The sequence below is a fragment of the Oncorhynchus kisutch genome, unplaced genomic scaffold, assembly GCF_002021735.2.
Source record: "Oncorhynchus kisutch isolate 150728-3 unplaced genomic scaffold, Okis_V2 scaffold2335, whole genome shotgun sequence".
Lineage (NCBI taxonomy): Eukaryota > Metazoa > Chordata > Actinopteri > Salmoniformes > Salmonidae > Oncorhynchus > Oncorhynchus kisutch.
Genome location: NW_022264280.1, coordinates 12,248 through 31,671, shown reverse-complemented (window position 1 = coordinate 31,671; position 19,424 = coordinate 12,248). Strand labels below are relative to the sequence as shown.

The following is a 19,424-nucleotide window of genomic DNA, read 5'->3' as shown; positions in this document are numbered from 1 at the left end:
GCCCATTTTTTTTTTTTTTTTTTTTTTTTTTTTTTTTTTAAGTAAAATGGCGGGAAACGGGGGACCCCATTGAAAGGCGCTTCGCCCTTTTTTCAGTTTGAATGTTTCTTTCCTTCTCTTCTTCTGCTAGCTAAGCTAAGCTAAGCTAAGCTAAGCTAAGCTAAGCTAAGCTAAGCTAGCTGTTTACATAGCTTTGTGAATGAGTATTTTTCCTTGACAACGGGAGAAAAGTGTTGCACCGTTCCCGGAGTACTGCAATACCGGGTCGATGCGTGGAGCGGACGGAGCAAGCCCCATTTCCGACTCCCTGTTCGAAAAATCCATTTAATATGTAGTCCCCCTATGGGGGACGTATCAGATATTAAACTGATAAGAACAGATTTTTTTTTTTTTTACAAAAAATAATTTATTTACCATCAATACCATTCATTCTTTTACAAAATCATAATTCTATTCTCATTCATTCTTAATTCAAAATATTTACAAAATACACCAAAACAAAAAACACCTCAGGGGAGCATCGTCCCTCCCGTCATACCTAACCAACACCTAACCCTTCCCTATCTTCCCTTCCCTAATCTATCCCCTTACAAACCTCACTCTAACACTCCCAGCCCTAATCCCCCCTTCCACCTCTCCCGTGCCGCATGCTGCCCCCACTTTATCTCCTCCCTCTCATCCTCCCCCTCACATCACCTTCCACCCTCCTCACTATCCCTTCCACCCCCCAATCTCTCCCTGTCTTAACTAAATTCTGCCTGGCTTCCCACAGCCCCCTTTTAAGAGACTCATGAGAAGCCAGAGCAGAAACCTGTCCCTTTCCGTCCCCTCGCTCTCCCTACGCCTCGCTCTAACCTAGCCCAAGTCAGCAAAAAATCGCTCCTAACCATACCTAGCAACACCCGTGCCCTAGCCCAGACTAGTCCGGCAAAGGCACAGTCCCAGAAGGCATGGCGCACAGTCTCCTCCCTGCCACAAGCAGATCTTGGACAGGTGGAGGATCGCGACAAACTATGCCGGTACATAATGCACGTACCGGCAAGCACTTATGGAGGCTCAACCAATTCAGGTCCTTGAGCCTGTTGTCCAGGCCCCGCGCCTGCACTCCCTCCCAGACCACTGACGAGATGCCCGCTACAGGCGCAGGACTCCCTGCCTGCCTGACCTCCTCGTACAGGTGCCTGTGATCTAAACCTACTCGGGCAACTTCAACCTCGGGTGCGCACGCAGCCACTTGGGCCGCATGGCCAAGTGCCACGGCAGCTGTTTCCGCCCGAGGACCCCGCGTTAGACCACACCATTACGCTTCTCGCCTGATACGAGAAGAACACCGCAGGAGGTAACCGGACGGGTGTATGACTGGCTGAGCAAGCTCCGTCAACAAAAAAGAAACAAAAATTGCGTCCAGCTTGAGGGGGAGATGTGGTACCGCCCCTACCTCCCTCCCCGATGGGACAGAGCATGCGCACCCTTGGCGACCCACTCGTACCTGCCACCCCACATGAACTGAAACACGTGCCTCACTAGATACCTTCTCAGACAAGCCGGCAATGGGTAGATGTACGCCAAGTACAAAAGAGATGGCAATACATCCACCTTTAGGACCAGGACCTTACCTATAAAAGACAAAGACCTAGCCTTCCACATTGCTAGCTTCCTCTGAACAACTGCGATACTCATGTTCCAGTTCAGCGTCGCTGAGCCGGAGGTCTCAAAATGGACCCCGAGGATCCTCAGGGCCCCTCACAGAGAGATAACCCCCGGGCACATCCGTCCTACCGCGCCATCTTCCGAAAAACTTAACGGAAGACTTTGCATGATTCAGAACCGCCCCGACGCTCGGGTGAAATCCCCAATGATGGCAAGGGACCTTGTCAAGCACGAGTCCTTGCATAGCAGCAAGGAAGTGTCGTCGGCGTACTGCGTCATCTTAACACGCAGCCCACCGCTTCCAGGGATCAACAAACCCTCCACCCCCTGTGTCTGCCCTAATGGCAGCCCCCAGAGGCTCCATGTACAGAACGAAGAGGAGAGCCGAGAGTGGCATCCCTGCCTGACCCCAGACGAGAGGTCAAAAACGTCACCTAAGTGACTATTTACACTTGCTCGGCACCCCGCTTCCGACATATAATGCACGGATCCATCCTATGTACTTCTCCCCAAATCCTAATCTACCTAACACCCTGAATAGAAAAGATCTATTCACGCGATCAAAGGCTTTCGCCTGATCTAGCGCTGCTACCATTAAAGGCAGCCCTCTATCTTCAACCCAGGCGATGGAGTCCCTAATCAACTGTAGGTTCCATCGAATAGAGCGGCCCTCAACCCCACACGTCTGATCCTCGTGAACGACGTAGGGAAGGGCTGTGCGCAACCGATCCGCTAAGACCTTTGCAAGTAGCTTGTAATCTACGCACAGCATGGTCAACGGCCGCCAGTTGCCAAGGTCAGTTGCTTCCCCCTTCTTATAAAGAAGTGACAGCACACCAACAGCCATTGAACCCCCCGGGACCCCCGTCTCAAGGATGGCCTTCAAGACTTCGAGGACCACTGGCCCAAGTATACCCCAAAACTTGAGGTAAAACTCAGCCGGCAGTCCATCCATCCCAGGCACCTTCCCTTTTCCCATCCTCCTAAGAGCGCTCTCAACCTCTTCTAGTGAGATCTGGGCCTCCATCACGTCTCTAATGTCCTCCGGCAACCGCCGGGACAAGTGTTCTAAAAACACGTTTCCCTGCTCTACATCTATTTCCCTTTCCTTAAATAAACTTCGGAAATGATCAGTTGCCACCCTGACCATTTCCTCTGGTTTACTTACTACACTAACCGTTTTCTTCCCTAACGCCCATACATTACCTTCCTACTCTGCCTGGCCCTAACCGACTTAAAGAACATAGCGGAACAAGTCTCATTATGTTCTAGAAAGCCACTATGCGCACGCTCCAGAAAAGCTCGAGCCTTCTGCTCCTGCAACTCCCTGAGCTGCGCCTTTAGGGCTGCGAATCTCTCCCAGTCCAATTGACCCGCCGAGGTTGCCTGCCTCGTACTCAAGTTCAACTAACCTTTGGATACGATCCCCCCCTTCCTCCTTTCCTCCCTTTTTTTCCTTTTACAATATCCTATTATAAAAGCCCTAATTCTCACCTTCAACTAAATCCCACCACTCTAACACCCCCCTCGCACATAGACCGGAGGCCGTCAAGCCTTCGAAAGAAACAAAAAAATGCGTCAACGAAAGCCTGCTCCTCCAGTATACCCCGATCTACTTCCAGTACCCCCTACCGAAGAGGCAGACTGGCGACCCCACCTGCAGGAACACCCGTCGTGATCCGTGAAGAACACAGGCAACAGGCGCCCAGACAACTGGCCCAAAGACCTGGATATAAAAATGTAGTCGAGCCTCCGCGCAACCCCCTGGAGTTGCGCCATGTAGGACCGACATTACCGGAGTAGTATGCAGGCCACCATCAACCAGACCAATGGCAAGCCATTAGCCCGGTGATTGCGCCTGCACTACTATCACCACCTACCCCTAAATCTATATTAAAAGTCCCCTCCTATCACCAAGTGCCTATTTGTGACACACAGGGGCGCCAGACAGTCCACCATCTCCCTTCTGTCTGCCGCCACCTGTGGCCCATATACCCCAATTAACCTATACCTAGCTTCTCTATACACTACATCTATCCCCAATACTCTACCCTGCATTACAACAAATGTGCTCTCTACCTTAATCTCTCTATTACCACACAATATTCCTACTCCTGTTGAGTGCACTCCTCCTATGCCCCAAAAAGATTTCCCCTTATCCCACTCCTCCTAAATCTAGCCACATCCCCACCATCCCTCAGGTGAACCTCCTGTAAAAAACAGAAATCAAAGCCCACCCCTCTAAATAACAAAAAGCCGCCCTCCTTTTAACACAATCCCTCAACCCTCTAACATTTAAAACTAAGAAACGAAACAGACATATTTATTTAATAATTATTTACAATTACCCCAAAAAACCCAAAGAAAAAACAGGACGACCTCACCGATGCTTCCCCTGGGTCCATCTCCAACCGGCAGGGACGCCCTCATCTCCTCCTGACGCCCCCCCGTACTCCTCCATCTCTCCCAACCCAAGGATGCAGGCAGTGTGTTAGGCCTATTGCCCTGCATCCTGGGTTCCCTCACCACCCACCCCTCGCAACCCCACCCTCCCTGTATGCCGTCGGGCTGAGTGTCTGGGGATCCCATCTCCCTCAAACAGGGAGTTGAGACCCTTTCCGACAAACAGCCCACAGACCCCTAACCGGCGCCACACTCCTCTAAATTTGAGGGGGTTGAGGCAAACAGGGAGAACCAAATGTCCTACCCCTCCCCCCCAGCTAATCTCTTAGCCTCCCCCTCTACACCCCCTCCCCCTCTCTATCTCCTCCCGAGCCCCCCCTTCATCTTCCGTTTTCTTTTTTATCTTTTTTTGGTGTAGGAGGTAGCGGGGAGACACTACCCCCTCTTCCCCGCTAGCTCCTCCACCATTTCCTCCCTCATTTCCTCCACCAGAAAATCGGACATACTGTCCCCCACTCCCGTACCCCTTCTCCCCCCGCTCCCCGCTCCCACGGTCCTGCCCCAGGCACCCCCCCCCCCACAGGTCCTTCCACAGGCCACCCCCCCCCACAGCCGCCACAGGCACCCCTCCCACAGGTCCTGCCCCAGCAACCCTCCCTGCCAACAGCACCCCCCCCCCACCCACAGGTCCAGCCGCAGGCACCCCACCCACAGGTCCTGCCCCCGGCACCCCCCTCCCACAGGTCCTGCCACAGGCACCCCCTCCCCACACGACTCCCTCCACTGTTGTTTTCTTCCTTTCTCCCTCTTCGTTCTTCTTCTTCTATATTTTCTCTCCCTGCTGTCTTCTCCTCTTCTTTCTTTTTATACCGTCGCCTGGACTGGCCCTCCTTCCCCTCCTCTTCTTCCCCCATCCCCCGCTCCCTGCTCCCCCTCCAACTGCAAGACGCGTATGACCGGCTGACGAGCCGGGCAATCGCGCCACAGGTGCTGAGTGGATCCACACCCGTGGCAGGCCTTCGGCTCGTCACAGTCCTTGGCCTCGTGCTCGCCAGATCCACAGAATCTGCACTTTCTGTTGCTGCACGAGGCCAGGATGTGTCCCATAGGCCATACAGCGCCTGCAGAATGGGGGCTGGACGCGCATAGTACAATGTTCCCCTGTCAGCCCCAGGGAGAACATAGCTGGGGGATGAAGGTATCCACCCAGTCCTTTAGGGTCTTCTCTAAGGAGGGCCTGGAATCCTCTCCTCCGTTCCAAAAGCCCAGCGAATCTTTGAGGGGCCTTGCTGAGGAGACACTATTCATGTATCTCCCCAGAAAGGCCCCTCACTTCCTCATCCTTGACATAGGGTTGTAACATGTTAACAGTAACTATCCTGTAGTTACTTCTAGCCAAGCTGGTCACCACGTAGTTGCACATTGGGCCTCTCGGCTCCCACCGCTCTTGGCCCTCCGCAGCACCTCATCATGTTTTTCTTCTGTATGTACGCGACAATCAAAAGCACCTTCTAATGAATTCCCTTGAAGGCAGAAAACATCTTTACTGTCAACTTGAGAATCCCAATCAGGATGGTCCTTCCAAAGGTTTCCCGCCCAAAAGGTTCAGTCCTACCTTATCCTTCCACGTAAACCGTACTGTATTAGCAAGCCCAATGACAGGAATTGGTTTTTTCCCCGTAGTATGCTCCATCTCTGCCATAAGATTGGAAAAAAATCTTCTCCACCAAATCTTTCTTTCTTCCCACAAATTGAAGAAGAAAATCCCCCAAAAAATTTAAGAGTCAAAAACTTCAAAAAGTTTGTACCGCTCTCCTGGGACGACCTTCTGGCTAAGCGAGCTGTGGGACACCTCGGTGTCAAGCTTGATCTTAGCCAAAAGGCCGAGAAGCGATAACCCACAAATGGAACCCTGCAACCGCCGGGCCCCCGGGGGTCCTCGGCAGACCTCAAGCGGGTGGGTTGGCAAGAGCCGGCTCCTCCAATCCCAGCCACCCACCGTTTCCCCCGGCTACAGACAGACAGACAGACAGACAGACAGACAGACAGACAGACAGACAGACAGACAGACAGGTGTTTTTGTAAAAAGTCGCTAATGCGTCTTTAAGTCACTATCCTGGCTCATCTATGTCAATTTCTCTTGAAACAAGATACCGGGCCTCTGCAAGAAGCAAAGCCACTCCAAAAATACATTGAACTCATAAGTGTTCCTCCTCCACGGAAGTCTTTAGTAAAAGGCGAAAGGCTTGTGCGTATGAAGAGAAACCAGAGTCATATGGAAGTCAGAGGCCGGGGGCCCGAGACACACTCTGTGCACTGTAGGCCGGGTCCCGCGGGTGCTCCCGGAACCCACTCTTCCAAGTTGAGGGCTGTGGATGAAAAGAAGGTCACAGACACAGAGACACAAGAGACACAGAGAGAGAGAGAGAGAGAGAGAGAGAGAGAGAAGAGAGAGAGAGAGAGAGAGAGAGACACAGACAGAGAGACACACACACACACACACACACAGAGAGAGAGACACACACACACACACAGAGAGAGACCACACACACACACACACACACACACACACACACAATCCTGGCCCAATTTTTTTTTTTTTTTTTTTTTTTTTTTTTTTAAGTAAAATGGCGGGAAACGGGGGACCCCATTGAAAGGCGCTTCGCCCTTTTTTCAGTTTGAATGTTTCTTTCCTTCTCTTCTTCTGCTAGCTAAGCTAAGCTAAGCTAAGCTAAGCTAAGCTAAGCTAAGCTAAGCTAGCTGTTTACATAGCTTTGTGAATGAGTATTTTTCCTTGACAACGGGAGAAAAGTGTTGCACCGTTCCCGGAGGTACTGCAATACCGGGTCGATGCGTGGAGCGGACGGAGCAAGCCCCATTTCCGACTCCCTGTTCGAAAAATCCATTTAATATGTAGTCCCCCTATGGGGGACGTATCAGATATTAAACTGATAAGAACAGATACTACACTTGATCTGAGCCAAAAGGCCGAGAAGCGATAACCCACAAATGGAACCCTGCAACCGCCGGGCCCCCGGGGGTCTCGGCAGACCTCAGCGGGTGGGTTGGCAAGAGCCGGCTCCTCCAATCCCAGCCACCCACCGTTTCCCCGGCTACAGACAGACAGACAGACAGACAGACAGACAGACAGACAGACAGACAGACAGACAGACAGACAGGTGTTTTTTGTAAAAAGTCGCTAATGCGTCTTTAAGTCACTATCCTGGCTCATCTATGTCAATTTCTCTTGAAACAAGATACCGGGCTCTGCAAGAAGCAAAGCCACTCCAAAAATACATTGAACTCATAAGTGTTCCTCTCCACGGAAGTCTTTAGTAAAAGGCGAAAGGCTTGTGCGTAATGAAGAGAAACCAGAGTCATATGGAAGTCAGAGGTCGGGGGCCCGAGACACACTCTGTGCACTGTAGGCCGGGTCCCCGCGGGTGCTCCCGGAACCCACTCTTCCAAGTTTGAGGGCTGTGGATGAAAAGAAGGTCACAGACACAGAGACACAAGAGACACAGAGAGAGAGAGAGAGAGAGAGAGAGAGAGAGAGAGAGAGAGAGAGAGAGAGAGAGAGACACAGACAGAGAGACACACACACACACACACACACAGAGAGAGAGACACACACACACACACAGAGAGAGACACACACACACACACACACACACACACACACACACAATCCTGGCCCAATTTTTTTTTTTTTTTTTTTTTTTTTTTTTTTAAGTAAAATGGCGGGAAACGGGGGACCCCATTGAAAGGCGCTTCGCCCTTTTTTCAGTTTGAATGTTTCTTTCCTTCTCTTCTTCTGCTAGCTAAGCTAAGCTAAGCTAAGCTAAGCTAAGCTAAGCTAAGCTAAGCTAGCTGTTTACATAGCTTTGTGAATGAGTATTTTTCCTTGACAACGGGAGAAAAGTGTTGCACCGTTCCCGGAGGTACTGCAATACCGGGTCGATGCGTGGAGCGGACGGAGCAAGCCCCATTTCCGACTCCCTGTTCGAAAAATCCATTTAATATGTAGTCCCCCTATGGGGGACGTATCAGATATTAAACTGATAAGAACAGATACTACACTTGATCTGAGCCAAAAGGCCGAGAAGCGATAACCCACAAATGGAACCCTGCAACCGCCGGGCCCCCGGGGGTCTCGGCAGACCTCAGCGGGTGGGTTGGCAAGAGCCGGCTCCTCCAATCCCAGCCACCCACCGTTTCCCCGGCTACAGACAGACAGACAGACAGACAGACAGACAGACAGACAGACAGACAGACAGACAGACAGGTGTTTTTTGTAAAAAGTCGCTAATGCGTCTTTAAGTCACTATCCTGGCTCATCTATGTCAATTTCTCTTGAAACAAGATACCGGGCTCTGCAAGAAGCAAAGCCACTCCAAAAATACATTGAACTCATAAGTGTTCCTCTCCACGGAAGTCTTTAGTAAAAGGCGAAAGGCTTGTGCGTAATGAAGAGAAACCAGAGTCATATGGAAGTCAGAGGTCGGGGGCCCGAGACACACTCTGTGCACTGTAGGCCGGGTCCCCGCGGGTGCTCCCGGAACCCACTCTTCCAAGTTTGAGGGCTGTGGATGAAAAGAAGGTCACAGACACAGAGACACAAGAGACACAGAGAGAGAGAGAGAGAGAGAGAGAGAGAGAGAGAGAGAGAGAGAGAGAGAGAGACACAGACAGAGAGACACACACACACACACACACACAGAGAGAGAGACACACACACACACACAGAGAGAGACACACACACACACACACACACACACACACACACACAATCCTGGCCCAATTTTTTTTTTTTTTTTTTTTTTTTTTTTTTTAAGTAAAATGGCGGGAAACGGGGGACCCCATTGAAAGGCGCTTCGCCCTTTTTTCAGTTTGAATGTTTCTTTCCTTCTCTTCTTCTGCTAGCTAAGCTAAGCTAAGCTAAGCTAAGCTAAGCTAAGCTAAGCTAAGCTAGCTGTTTACATAGCTTTGTGAATGAGTATTTTTCCTTGACAACGGGAGAAAAGTGTTGCACCGTTCCCGGAGGTACTGCAATACCGGGTCGATGCGTGGAGCGGACGGAGCAAGCCCCATTTCCGACTCCCTGTTCGAAAAATCCATTTAATATGTAGTCCCCCTATGGGGGACGTATCAGATATTAAACTGATAAGAACAGATACTACACTTGATCTGAGCCAAAAGGCCGAGAAGCGATAACCCACAAATGGAACCCTGCAACCGCCGGGCCCCCGGGGGTCTCGGCAGACCTCAGCGGGTGGGTTGGCAAGAGCCGGCTCCTCCAATCCCAGCCACCCACCGTTTCCCCGGCTACAGACAGACAGACAGACAGACAGACAGACAGACAGACAGACAGACAGACAGACAGACAGACAGGTGTTTTTTGTAAAAAGTCGCTAATGCGTCTTTAAGTCACTATCCTGGCTCATCTATGTCAATTTCTCTTGAAACAAGATACCGGGCTCTGCAAGAAGCAAAGCCACTCCAAAAATACATTGAACTCATAAGTGTTCCTCTCCACGGAAGTCTTTAGTAAAAGGCGAAAGGCTTGTGCGTAATGAAGAGAAACCAGAGTCATATGGAAGTCAGAGGTCGGGGGCCCGAGACACACTCTGTGCACTGTAGGCCGGGTCCCCGCGGGTGCTCCCGGAACCCACTCTTCCAAGTTTGAGGGCTGTGGATGAAAAGAAGGTCACAGACACAGAGACACAAGAGACACAGAGAGAGAGAGAGAGAGAGAGAGAGAGAGAGAGAGAGAGAGAGAGAGAGAGAGAGAGAGACACAGACAGAGAGACACACACACACACACACACACAGAGAGAGAGACACACACACACACACAGAGAGAGACACACACACACACACACACACACACACACACACAATCCTGGCCCAATTTTTTTTTTTTTTTTTTTTTTTTTTTTTTAAGTAAAATGGCGGGAAACGGGGGACCCCATTGAAAGGCGCTTCGCCCTTTTTTCAGTTTGAATGTTTCTTTCCTTCTCTTCTTCTGCTAGCTAAGCTAAGCTAAGCTAAGCTAAGCTAAGCTAAGCTAAGCTAAGCTAGCTGTTTACATAGCTTTGTGAATGAGTATTTTTCCTTGACAACGGGAGAAAAGTGTTGCACCGTTCCCGGAGGTACTGCAATACCGGGTCGATGCGTGGAGCGGACGGAGCAAGCCCCATTTCCGACTCCCTGTTCGAAAAATCCATTTAATATGTAGTCCCCCTATGGGGGACGTATCAGATATTAAACTGATAAGAACAGATACTACACTTGATCTGAGCCAAAAGGCCGAGAAGCGATAACCCACAAATGGAACCCTGCAACCGCCGGGCCCCCGGGGGTCTCGGCAGACCTCAGCGGGTGGGTTGGCAAGAGCCGGCTCCTCCAATCCCAGCCACCCACCGTTTCCCCGGCTACAGACAGACAGACAGACAGACAGACAGACAGACAGACAGACAGACAGACAGACAGACAGACAGGTGTTTTTTGTAAAAAGTCGCTAATGCGTCTTTAAGTCACTATCCTGGCTCATCTATGTCAATTTCTCTTGAAACAAGATACCGGGCTCTGCAAGAAGCAAAGCCACTCCAAAAATACATTGAACTCATAAGTGTTCCTCTCCACGGAAGTCTTTAGTAAAAGGCGAAAGGCTTGTGCGTAATGAAGAGAAACCAGAGTCATATGGAAGTCAGAGGTCGGGGGCCCGAGACACACTCTGTGCACTGTAGGCCGGGTCCCCGCGGGTGCTCCCGGAACCCACTCTTCCAAGTTTGAGGGCTGTGGATGAAAAGAAGGTCACAGACACAGAGACACAAGAGACACAGAGAGAGAGAGAGAGAGAGAGAGAGAGAGAGAGAGAGAGAGAGAGAGAGAGAGAGAGACACAGACAGAGAGACACACACACACACACACACAGAGAGAGAGACACACACACACACACAGAGAGAGACACACACACACACACACACACACACACACACACACACAATCCTGGCCCAATTTTTTTTTTTTTTTTTTTTTTTTTTTTTTTAAGTAAAATGGCGGGAAACGGGGGACCCCATTGAAAGGCGCTTCGCCCTTTTTTCAGTTTGAATGTTTCTTTCCTTCTCTTCTTCTGCTAGCTAAGCTAAGCTAAGCTAAGCTAAGCTAAGCTAAGCTAAGCTAAGCTAGCTGTTTACATAGCTTTGTGAATGAGTATTTTTCCTTGACAACGGGAGAAAAGTGTTGCACCGTTCCCGGAGGTACTGCAATACCGGGTCGATGCGTGGAGCGGACGGAGCAAGCCCCATTTCCGACTCCCTGTTCGAAAAATCCATTTAATATGTAGTCCCCCTATGGGGGACGTATCAGATATTAAACTGATAAGAACAGATACTACACTTGATCTGAGCCAAAAGGCCGAGAAGCGATAACCCACAAATGGAACCCTGCAACCGCCGGGCCCCCGGGGGTCTCGGCAGACCTCAGCGGGTGGGTTGGCAAGAGCCGGCTCCTCCAATCCCAGCCACCCACCGTTTCCCCGGCTACAGACAGACAGACAGACAGACAGACAGACAGACAGACAGACAGACAGACAGACAGACAGGTGTTTTTTGTAAAAAGTCGCTAATGCGTCTTTAAGTCACTATCCTGGCTCATCTATGTCAATTTCTCTTGAAACAAGATACCGGGCTCTGCAAGAAGCAAAGCCACTCCAAAAATACATTGAACTCATAAGTGTTCCTCTCCACGGAAGTCTTTAGTAAAAGGCGAAAGGCTTGTGCGTAATGAAGAGAAACCAGAGTCATATGGAAGTCAGAGGTCGGGGGCCCGAGACACACTCTGTGCACTGTAGGCCGGGTCCCCGCGGGTGCTCCCGGAACCCACTCTTCCAAGTTTGAGGGCTGTGGATGAAAAGAAGGTCACAGACACAGAGACACAAGAGACACAGAGAGAGAGAGAGAGAGAGAGAGAGAGAGAGAGAGAGAGAGAGAGAGAGAGAGAGAGACACAGACAGAGAGACACACACACACACACACACAGAGAGAGAGACACACACACACACACAGAGAGAGACACACACACACACACACACACACACACACACACAATCCTGGCCCAATTTTTTTTTTTTTTTTTTTTTTTTTTTTTTTAAGTAAAATGGCGGGAAACGGGGGACCCCATTGAAAGGCGCTTCGCCCTTTTTTCAGTTTGAATGTTTCTTTCCTTCTCTTCTTCTGCTAGCTAAGCTAAGCTAAGCTAAGCTAAGCTAAGCTAAGCTAAGCTAAGCTAGCTGTTTACATAGCTTTGTGAATGAGTATTTTTCCTTGACAACGGGAGAAAAGTGTTGCACCGTTCCCGGAGGTACTGCAATACCGGGTCGATGCGTGGAGCGGACGGAGCAAGCCCCATTTCCGACTCCCTGTTCGAAAAATCCATTTAATATGTAGTCCCCCTATGGGGGACGTATCAGATATTAAACTGATAAGAACAGATACTACACTTGATCTGAGCCAAAAGGCCGAGAAGCGATAACCCACAAATGGAACCCTGCAACCGCCGGGCCCCCGGGGGTCTCGGCAGACCTCAGCGGGTGGGTTGGCAAGAGCCGGCTCCTCCAATCCCAGCCACCCACCGTTTCCCCGGCTACAGACAGACAGACAGACAGACAGACAGACAGACAGACAGACAGACAGACAGACAGACAGGTGTTTTTTGTAAAAAGTCGCTAATGCGTCTTTAAGTCACTATCCTGGCTCATCTATGTCAATTTCTCTTGAAACAAGATACCGGGCTCTGCAAGAAGCAAAGCCACTCCAAAAATACATTGAACTCATAAGTGTTCCTCTCCACGGAAGTCTTTAGTAAAAGGCGAAAGGCTTGTGCGTAATGAAGAGAAACCAGAGTCATATGGAAGTCAGAGGTCGGGGGCCCGAGACACACTCTGTGCACTGTAGGCCGGGTCCCCGCGGGTGCTCCCGGAACCCACTCTTCCAAGTTTGAGGGCTGTGGATGAAAAGAAGGTCACAGACACAGAGACACAAGAGACACAGAGAGAGAGAGAGAGAGAGAGAGAGAGAGAGAGAGAGAGAGAGAGAGAGAGAGAGAGAGACACAGACAGAGAGACACACACACACACACACACACAGAGAGAGAGACACACACACACACACAGAGAGAGACACACACACACACACACACACACACACACACACACACAATCCTGGCCCAATTTTTTTTTTTTTTTTTTTTTTTTTTTTTTTAAGTAAAATGGCGGGAAACGGGGGACCCCATTGAAAGGCGCTTCGCCCTTTTTTCAGTTTGAATGTTTCTTTCCTTCTCTTCTTCTGCTAGCTAAGCTAAGCTAAGCTAAGCTAAGCTAAGCTAAGCTAAGCTAAGCTAGCTGTTTACATAGCTTTGTGAATGAGTATTTTTCCTTGACAACGGGAGAAAAGTGTTGCACCGTTCCCGGAGGTACTGCAATACCGGGTCGATGCGTGGAGCGGACGGAGCAAGCCCCATTTCCGACTCCCTGTTCGAAAAATCCATTTAATATGTAGTCCCCCTATGGGGGACGTATCAGATATTAAACTGATAAGAACAGATACTACACTTGATCTGAGCCAAAAGGCCGAGAAGCGATAACCCACAAATGGAACCCTGCAACCGCCGGGCCCCCGGGGGTCTCGGCAGACCTCAGCGGGTGGGTTGGCAAGAGCCGGCTCCTCCAATCCCAGCCACCCACCGTTTCCCCGGCTACAGACAGACAGACAGACAGACAGACAGACAGACAGACAGACAGACAGACAGACAGACAGGTGTTTTTTGTAAAAAGTCGCTAATGCGTCTTTAAGTCACTATCCTGGCTCATCTATGTCAATTTCTCTTGAAACAAGATACCGGGCTCTGCAAGAAGCAAAGCCACTCCAAAAATACATTGAACTCATAAGTGTTCCTCTCCACGGAAGTCTTTAGTAAAAGGCGAAAGGCTTGTGCGTAATGAAGAGAAACCAGAGTCATATGGAAGTCAGAGGTCGGGGGCCCGAGACACACTCTGTGCACTGTAGGCCGGGTCCCCGCGGGTGCTCCCGGAACCCACTCTTCCAAGTTTGAGGGCTGTGGATGAAAAGAAGGTCACAGACACAGAGACACAAGAGACACAGAGAGAGAGAGAGAGAGAGAGAGAGAGAGAGAGAGAGAGAGAGAGAGAGAGAGAGACACAGACAGAGAGACACACACACACACACACACACAGAGAGAGAGACACACACACACACACAGAGAGAGACACACACACACACACACACACACACACACACACAATCCTGGCCCAATTTTTTTTTTTTTTTTTTTTTTTTTTTTTTTAAGTAAAATGGCGGGAAACGGGGGACCCCATTGAAAGGCGCTTCGCCCTTTTTTCAGTTTGAATGTTTCTTTCCTTCTCTTCTTCTGCTAGCTAAGCTAAGCTAAGCTAAGCTAAGCTAAGCTAAGCTAAGCTAAGCTAGCTGTTTACATAGCTTTGTGAATGAGTATTTTTCCTTGACAACGGGAGAAAAGTGTTGCACCGTTCCCGGAGGTACTGCAATACCGGGTCGATGCGTGGAGCGGACGGAGCAAGCCCCATTTCCGACTCCCTGTTCGAAAAATCCATTTAATATGTAGTCCCCCTATGGGGGACGTATCAGATATTAAACTGATAAGAACAGATACTACACTTGATCTGAGCCAAAAGGCCGAGAAGCGATAACCCACAAATGGAACCCTGCAACCGCCGGGCCCCCGGGGGTCTCGGCAGACCTCAGCGGGTGGGTTGGCAAGAGCCGGCTCCTCCAATCCCAGCCACCCACCGTTTCCCCGGCTACAGACAGACAGACAGACAGACAGACAGACAGACAGACAGACAGACAGACAGACAGACAGACAGGTGTTTTTTGTAAAAAGTCGCTAATGCGTCTTTAAGTCACTATCCTGGCTCATCTATGTCAATTTCTCTTGAAACAAGATACCGGGCTCTGCAAGAAGCAAAGCCACTCCAAAAATACATTGAACTCATAAGTGTTCCTCTCCACGGAAGTCTTTAGTAAAAGGCGAAAGGCTTGTGCGTAATGAAGAGAAACCAGAGTCATATGGAAGTCAGAGGTCGGGGGCCCGAGACACACTCTGTGCACTGTAGGCCGGGTCCCCGCGGGTGCTCCCGGAACCCACTCTTCCAAGTTTGAGGGCTGTGGATGAAAAGAAGGTCACAGACACAGAGACACAAGAGACACAGAGAGAGAGAGAGAGAGAGAGAGAGAGAGAGAGAGAGAGAGAGAGAGAGAGAGAGAGACACAGACAGAGAGACACACACACACACACACACAGAGAGAGAGACACACACACACACACAGAGAGAGACACACACACACACACACACACACACACACACACACACAATCCTGGCCCAATTTTTTTTTTTTTTTTTTTTTTTTTTTTTTTAAGTAAAATGGCGGGAAACGGGGGACCCCATTGAAAGGCGCTTCGCCCTTTTTTCAGTTTGAATGTTTCTTTCCTTCTCTTCTTCTGCTAGCTAAGCTAAGCTAAGCTAAGCTAAGCTAAGCTAAGCTAAGCTAAGCTAGCTGTTTACATAGCTTTGTGAATGAGTATTTTTCCTTGACAACGGGAGAAAAGTGTTGCACCGTTCCCGGAGGTACTGCAATACCGGGTCGATGCGTGGAGCGGACGGAGCAAGCCCCATTTCCGACTCCCTGTTCGAAAAATCCATTTAATATGTAGTCCCCCTATGGGGGACGTATCAGATATTAAACTGATAAGAACAGATACTACACTTGATCTGAGCCAAAAGGCCGAGAAGCGATAACCCACAAATGGAACCCTGCAACCGCCGGGCCCCCGGGGGTCTCGGCAGACCTCAGCGGGTGGGTTGGCAAGAGCCGGCTCCTCCAATCCCAGCCACCCACCGTTTCCCCGGCTACAGACAGACAGACAGACAGACAGACAGACAGACAGACAGACAGACAGACAGACAGACAGGTGTTTTTTGTAAAAAGTCGCTAATGCGTCTTTAAGTCACTATCCTGGCTCATCTATGTCAATTTCTCTTGAAACAAGATACCGGGCTCTGCAAGAAGCAAAGCCACTCCAAAAATACATTGAACTCATAAGTGTTCCTCTCCACGGAAGTCTTTAGTAAAAGGCGAAAGGCTTGTGCGTAATGAAGAGAAACCAGAGTCATATGGAAGTCAGAGGTCGGGGGCCCGAGACACACTCTGTGCACTGTAGGCCGGGTCCCCGCGGGTGCTCCCGGAACCCACTCTTCCAAGTTTGAGGGCTGTGGATGAAAAGAAGGTCACAGACACAGAGACACAAGAGACACAGAGAGAGAGAGAGAGAGAGAGAGAGAGAGAGAGAGAGAGAGAGAGAGAGAGAGAGACACAGACAGAGAGACACACACACACACACACACACAGAGAGAGAGACACACACACACACACAGAGAGAGACACACACACACACACACACACACACACACACACACACAATCCTGGCCCAATTTTTTTTTTTTTTTTTTTTTTTTTTTTTTTAAGTAAAATGGCGGGAAACGGGGGACCCCATTGAAAGGCGCTTCGCCCTTTTTTCAGTTTGAATGTTTCTTTCCTTCTCTTCTTCTGCTAGCTAAGCTAAGCTAAGCTAAGCTAAGCTAAGCTAAGCTAAGCTAAGCTAGCTGTTTACATAGCTTTGTGAATGAGTATTTTTCCTTGACAACGGGAGAAAAGTGTTGCAACCGTTCCCGGAGGTACTGCAATACCGGGTCGATGCGTGGAGCGGACGGAGCAAGCCCCATTTCCGACTCCCTGTTCGAAAAATCCATTTAATATGTAGTCCCCCTATGGGGGACGTATCAGATATTAAACTGATAAGAACAGATACTACACTTGATCTGAGCCAAAAGGCCGAGAAGCGATAACCCACAAATGGAACCCTGCAACCGCCGGGCCCCCGGGGGTCTCGGCAGACCTCAGCGGGTGGGTTGGCAAGAGCCGGCTCCTCCAATCCCAGCCACCCACCGTTTCCCCGGCTACAGACAGACAGACAGACAGACAGACAGACAGACAGACAGACAGACAGACAGACAGACAGGTGTTTTTTGTAAAAAGTCGCTAATGCGTCTTTAAGTCACTATCCTGGCTCATCTATGTCAATTTCTCTTGAAACAAGATACCGGGCTCTGCAAGAAGCAAAGCCACTCCAAAAATACATTGAACTCATAAGTGTTCCTCTCCACGGAAGTCTTTAGTAAAAGGCGAAAGGCTTGTGCGTAATGAAGAGAAACCAGAGTCATATGGAAGTCAGAGGTCGGGGGCCCGAGACACACTCTGTGCACTGTAGGCCGGGTCCCCGCGGGTGCTCCCGGAACCCACTCTTCCAAGTTTGAGGGCTGTGGATGAAAAGAAGGTCACAGACACAGAGACACAAGAGACACAGAGAGAGAGAGAGAGAGAGAGAGAGAGAGAGAGAGAGAGAGAGAGAGAGAGAGAGACACAGACAGAGAGACACACACACACACACACACACAGAGAGAGAGACACACACACACACACAGAGAGAGACACACACACACACACACACACACACACACACACACAATCCTGGCCCAATTTTTTTTTTTTTTTTTTTTTTTTTTTTTTTAAGTAAAATGGCGGGAAACGGGGGACCCCATTGAAAGGCGCTTCGCCCTTTTTTCAGTTTGAATGTTTCTTTCCTTCTCTTCTTCTGCTAGCTAAGCTAAGCTAAGCTAAGCTAAGCTAAGCTAAGCTAAGCTAAGCTAGCTGTTTACATAGCTTTGTGAATGAGTATTTTTCCTTGACAACGGGAGAAAAGTGTTGCACCGTTCCCGGAGGTACTGCAATACCGGGTCGATGCGTGGAGCGGACGGAGCAAGCCCCATTTCCGACTCCCTGTTCGAAAAATCCATTTAATATGTAGTCCCCCTATGGGGGACGTATCAGATATTAAACTGATAAGAACAGATACTACACTTGATCTGAGCCAAAAGGCCGAGAAGCGATAACCCACAAATGGAACCCTGCAACCGCCGGGCCCCCGGGGGTCTCGGCAGACCTCAGCGGGTGGGTTGGCAAGAGCCGGCTCCTCCAATCCCAGCCACCCACCGTTTCCCCGGCTACAGACAGACAGACAGACAGACAGACAGACAGACAGACAGACAGACAGACAGACAGACAGGTGTTTTTTGTAAAAAGTCGCTAATGCGTCTTTAAGTCACTATCCTGGCTCATCTATGTCAATTTCTCTTGAAACAAGATACCGGGCTCTGCAAGAAGCAAAGCCACTCCAAAAATACATTGAACTCATAAGTGTTCCTCTCCACGGAAGTCTTTAGTAAAAGGCGAAAGGCTTGTGCGTAATGAAGAGAAACCAGAGTCATATGGAAGTCAGAGGTCGGGGGCCCGAGACACACTCTGTGCACTGTAGGCCGGGTCCCCGCGGGTGCTCCCGGAACCCACTCTTCCAAGTTTGAGGGCTGTGGATGAAAAGAAGGTCACAGACACAGAGACACAAGAGACACAGAGAGAGAGAGAGAGAGAGAGAGAGAGAGAGAGAGAGAGAGAGAGAGAGAGAGAGAGACACAGACAGAGAGACACACACACACACACACACACAGAGAGAGAGACACACACACACACACAGAGAGAGACACACACACACACACACACACACACACACACACACACAATCCTGGCCCAATTTTTTTTTTTTTTTTTTTTTTTTTTTTTTAAGTAAAATGGCGGGAAACGGGGGACCCCATTGAAAGGCGCTTCGCCCTTTTTTCAGTTTGAATGTTTCTTTCCTTCTCTTCTTCTGCTAGCTAAGCTAAGCTAAGCTAAGCTAAGCTAAGCTAAGCTAAGCTAAGCTAGCTGTTTACATAGCTTTGTGAATGAGTATTTTTCCTTGACAACGGGAGAAAAGTGTTGCAACCGTTCCCGGAGGTACTGCAATACCGGGTCGATGCGTGGAGCGGACGGAGCAAGCCCCATTTCCGACTCCCTGTTCGAAAAATCCATTTAATATGTAGTCCCCCTATGGGGGACGTATCAGATATTAAACTGATAAGAACAGATACTACACTTGATCTGAGCCAAAAGGCCGAGAAGCGATAACCCACAAATGGAACCCTGCAACCGCCGGGCCCCCGGGGGTCTCGGCAGACCTCAGCGGGTGGGTTGGCAAGAGCCGGCTCCTCCAATCCCAGCCACCCACCGTTTCCCCGGCTACAGACAGACAGACAGACAGACAGACAGACAGACAGACAGACAGACAGACAGACAGACAGGTGTTTTTTGTAAAAAGTCGCT

At 49.8% G+C, this 19,424-nt stretch overlaps 24 non-coding genes and 1 pseudogene across 24 annotated transcripts; all 25 read right to left on the bottom strand.

The window, feature by feature from the left end:
• Window positions 1-228: 228 nt before the first annotated feature.
• Window positions 229-406, bottom strand: LOC116369918 (uncharacterized; annotated as a pseudogene).
• Window positions 407-6,209: 5,803 nt separating this feature from the next.
• On the bottom strand, window positions 6,210-6,327 carry LOC116369936 (U5 spliceosomal RNA). The gene has a single exon (XR_004208677.1). It is a non-coding gene; the product is annotated as a U5 spliceosomal RNA (small nuclear RNA).
• Window positions 6,328-6,862: 535 nt separating this feature from the next.
• Window positions 6,863-7,053, bottom strand: LOC116369913 (U2 spliceosomal RNA). Its single transcript, XR_004208656.1, has one exon. It is a non-coding gene; the product is annotated as a U2 spliceosomal RNA (small nuclear RNA).
• Window positions 7,054-7,316: 263 nt separating this feature from the next.
• On the bottom strand, window positions 7,317-7,433 carry LOC116369935 (U5 spliceosomal RNA). Its single transcript, XR_004208676.1, has one exon. It is a non-coding gene; the product is annotated as a U5 spliceosomal RNA (small nuclear RNA).
• A 539-nt stretch (window positions 7,434-7,972) lies between these two features.
• Window positions 7,973-8,163, bottom strand: LOC116369912 (U2 spliceosomal RNA). The gene has a single exon (XR_004208655.1). It is a non-coding gene; the product is annotated as a U2 spliceosomal RNA (small nuclear RNA).
• Window positions 8,164-8,422: 259 nt separating this feature from the next.
• LOC116369934 (U5 spliceosomal RNA) lies at window positions 8,423-8,539 on the bottom strand. The gene has a single exon (XR_004208675.1). It is a non-coding gene; the product is annotated as a U5 spliceosomal RNA (small nuclear RNA).
• A 535-nt stretch (window positions 8,540-9,074) lies between these two features.
• LOC116369911 (U2 spliceosomal RNA) lies at window positions 9,075-9,265 on the bottom strand. The gene has a single exon (XR_004208654.1). It is a non-coding gene; the product is annotated as a U2 spliceosomal RNA (small nuclear RNA).
• Window positions 9,266-9,528: 263 nt separating this feature from the next.
• Window positions 9,529-9,645, bottom strand: LOC116369933 (U5 spliceosomal RNA). The gene has a single exon (XR_004208674.1). It is a non-coding gene; the product is annotated as a U5 spliceosomal RNA (small nuclear RNA).
• Window positions 9,646-10,183: 538 nt separating this feature from the next.
• On the bottom strand, window positions 10,184-10,374 carry LOC116369909 (U2 spliceosomal RNA). The gene has a single exon (XR_004208653.1). It is a non-coding gene; the product is annotated as a U2 spliceosomal RNA (small nuclear RNA).
• A 263-nt stretch (window positions 10,375-10,637) lies between these two features.
• Window positions 10,638-10,754, bottom strand: LOC116369932 (U5 spliceosomal RNA). The gene has a single exon (XR_004208673.1). It is a non-coding gene; the product is annotated as a U5 spliceosomal RNA (small nuclear RNA).
• A 539-nt stretch (window positions 10,755-11,293) lies between these two features.
• Window positions 11,294-11,484, bottom strand: LOC116369908 (U2 spliceosomal RNA). Its single transcript, XR_004208652.1, has one exon. It is a non-coding gene; the product is annotated as a U2 spliceosomal RNA (small nuclear RNA).
• Window positions 11,485-11,743: 259 nt separating this feature from the next.
• LOC116369931 (U5 spliceosomal RNA) lies at window positions 11,744-11,860 on the bottom strand. The gene has a single exon (XR_004208672.1). It is a non-coding gene; the product is annotated as a U5 spliceosomal RNA (small nuclear RNA).
• A 535-nt stretch (window positions 11,861-12,395) lies between these two features.
• On the bottom strand, window positions 12,396-12,586 carry LOC116369939 (U2 spliceosomal RNA). The gene has a single exon (XR_004208680.1). It is a non-coding gene; the product is annotated as a U2 spliceosomal RNA (small nuclear RNA).
• Window positions 12,587-12,845: 259 nt separating this feature from the next.
• Window positions 12,846-12,962, bottom strand: LOC116369929 (U5 spliceosomal RNA). The gene has a single exon (XR_004208670.1). It is a non-coding gene; the product is annotated as a U5 spliceosomal RNA (small nuclear RNA).
• A 543-nt stretch (window positions 12,963-13,505) lies between these two features.
• On the bottom strand, window positions 13,506-13,696 carry LOC116369938 (U2 spliceosomal RNA). The gene has a single exon (XR_004208679.1). It is a non-coding gene; the product is annotated as a U2 spliceosomal RNA (small nuclear RNA).
• A 259-nt stretch (window positions 13,697-13,955) lies between these two features.
• Window positions 13,956-14,072, bottom strand: LOC116369928 (U5 spliceosomal RNA). Its single transcript, XR_004208669.1, has one exon. It is a non-coding gene; the product is annotated as a U5 spliceosomal RNA (small nuclear RNA).
• A 535-nt stretch (window positions 14,073-14,607) lies between these two features.
• Window positions 14,608-14,798, bottom strand: LOC116369930 (U2 spliceosomal RNA). The gene has a single exon (XR_004208671.1). It is a non-coding gene; the product is annotated as a U2 spliceosomal RNA (small nuclear RNA).
• A 263-nt stretch (window positions 14,799-15,061) lies between these two features.
• On the bottom strand, window positions 15,062-15,178 carry LOC116369927 (U5 spliceosomal RNA). The gene has a single exon (XR_004208668.1). It is a non-coding gene; the product is annotated as a U5 spliceosomal RNA (small nuclear RNA).
• A 539-nt stretch (window positions 15,179-15,717) lies between these two features.
• On the bottom strand, window positions 15,718-15,908 carry LOC116369919 (U2 spliceosomal RNA). Its single transcript, XR_004208661.1, has one exon. It is a non-coding gene; the product is annotated as a U2 spliceosomal RNA (small nuclear RNA).
• Window positions 15,909-16,167: 259 nt separating this feature from the next.
• Window positions 16,168-16,284, bottom strand: LOC116369926 (U5 spliceosomal RNA). The gene has a single exon (XR_004208667.1). It is a non-coding gene; the product is annotated as a U5 spliceosomal RNA (small nuclear RNA).
• Window positions 16,285-16,823: 539 nt separating this feature from the next.
• On the bottom strand, window positions 16,824-17,015 carry LOC116369916 (U2 spliceosomal RNA). Its single transcript, XR_004208659.1, has one exon. It is a non-coding gene; the product is annotated as a U2 spliceosomal RNA (small nuclear RNA).
• Window positions 17,016-17,274: 259 nt separating this feature from the next.
• On the bottom strand, window positions 17,275-17,391 carry LOC116369925 (U5 spliceosomal RNA). Its single transcript, XR_004208666.1, has one exon. It is a non-coding gene; the product is annotated as a U5 spliceosomal RNA (small nuclear RNA).
• A 537-nt stretch (window positions 17,392-17,928) lies between these two features.
• On the bottom strand, window positions 17,929-18,119 carry LOC116369907 (U2 spliceosomal RNA). Its single transcript, XR_004208651.1, has one exon. It is a non-coding gene; the product is annotated as a U2 spliceosomal RNA (small nuclear RNA).
• A 259-nt stretch (window positions 18,120-18,378) lies between these two features.
• Window positions 18,379-18,495, bottom strand: LOC116369924 (U5 spliceosomal RNA). Its single transcript, XR_004208665.1, has one exon. It is a non-coding gene; the product is annotated as a U5 spliceosomal RNA (small nuclear RNA).
• Window positions 18,496-19,035: 540 nt separating this feature from the next.
• On the bottom strand, window positions 19,036-19,227 carry LOC116369915 (U2 spliceosomal RNA). The gene has a single exon (XR_004208658.1). It is a non-coding gene; the product is annotated as a U2 spliceosomal RNA (small nuclear RNA).
• Window positions 19,228-19,424: the final 197 nt, after the last annotated feature.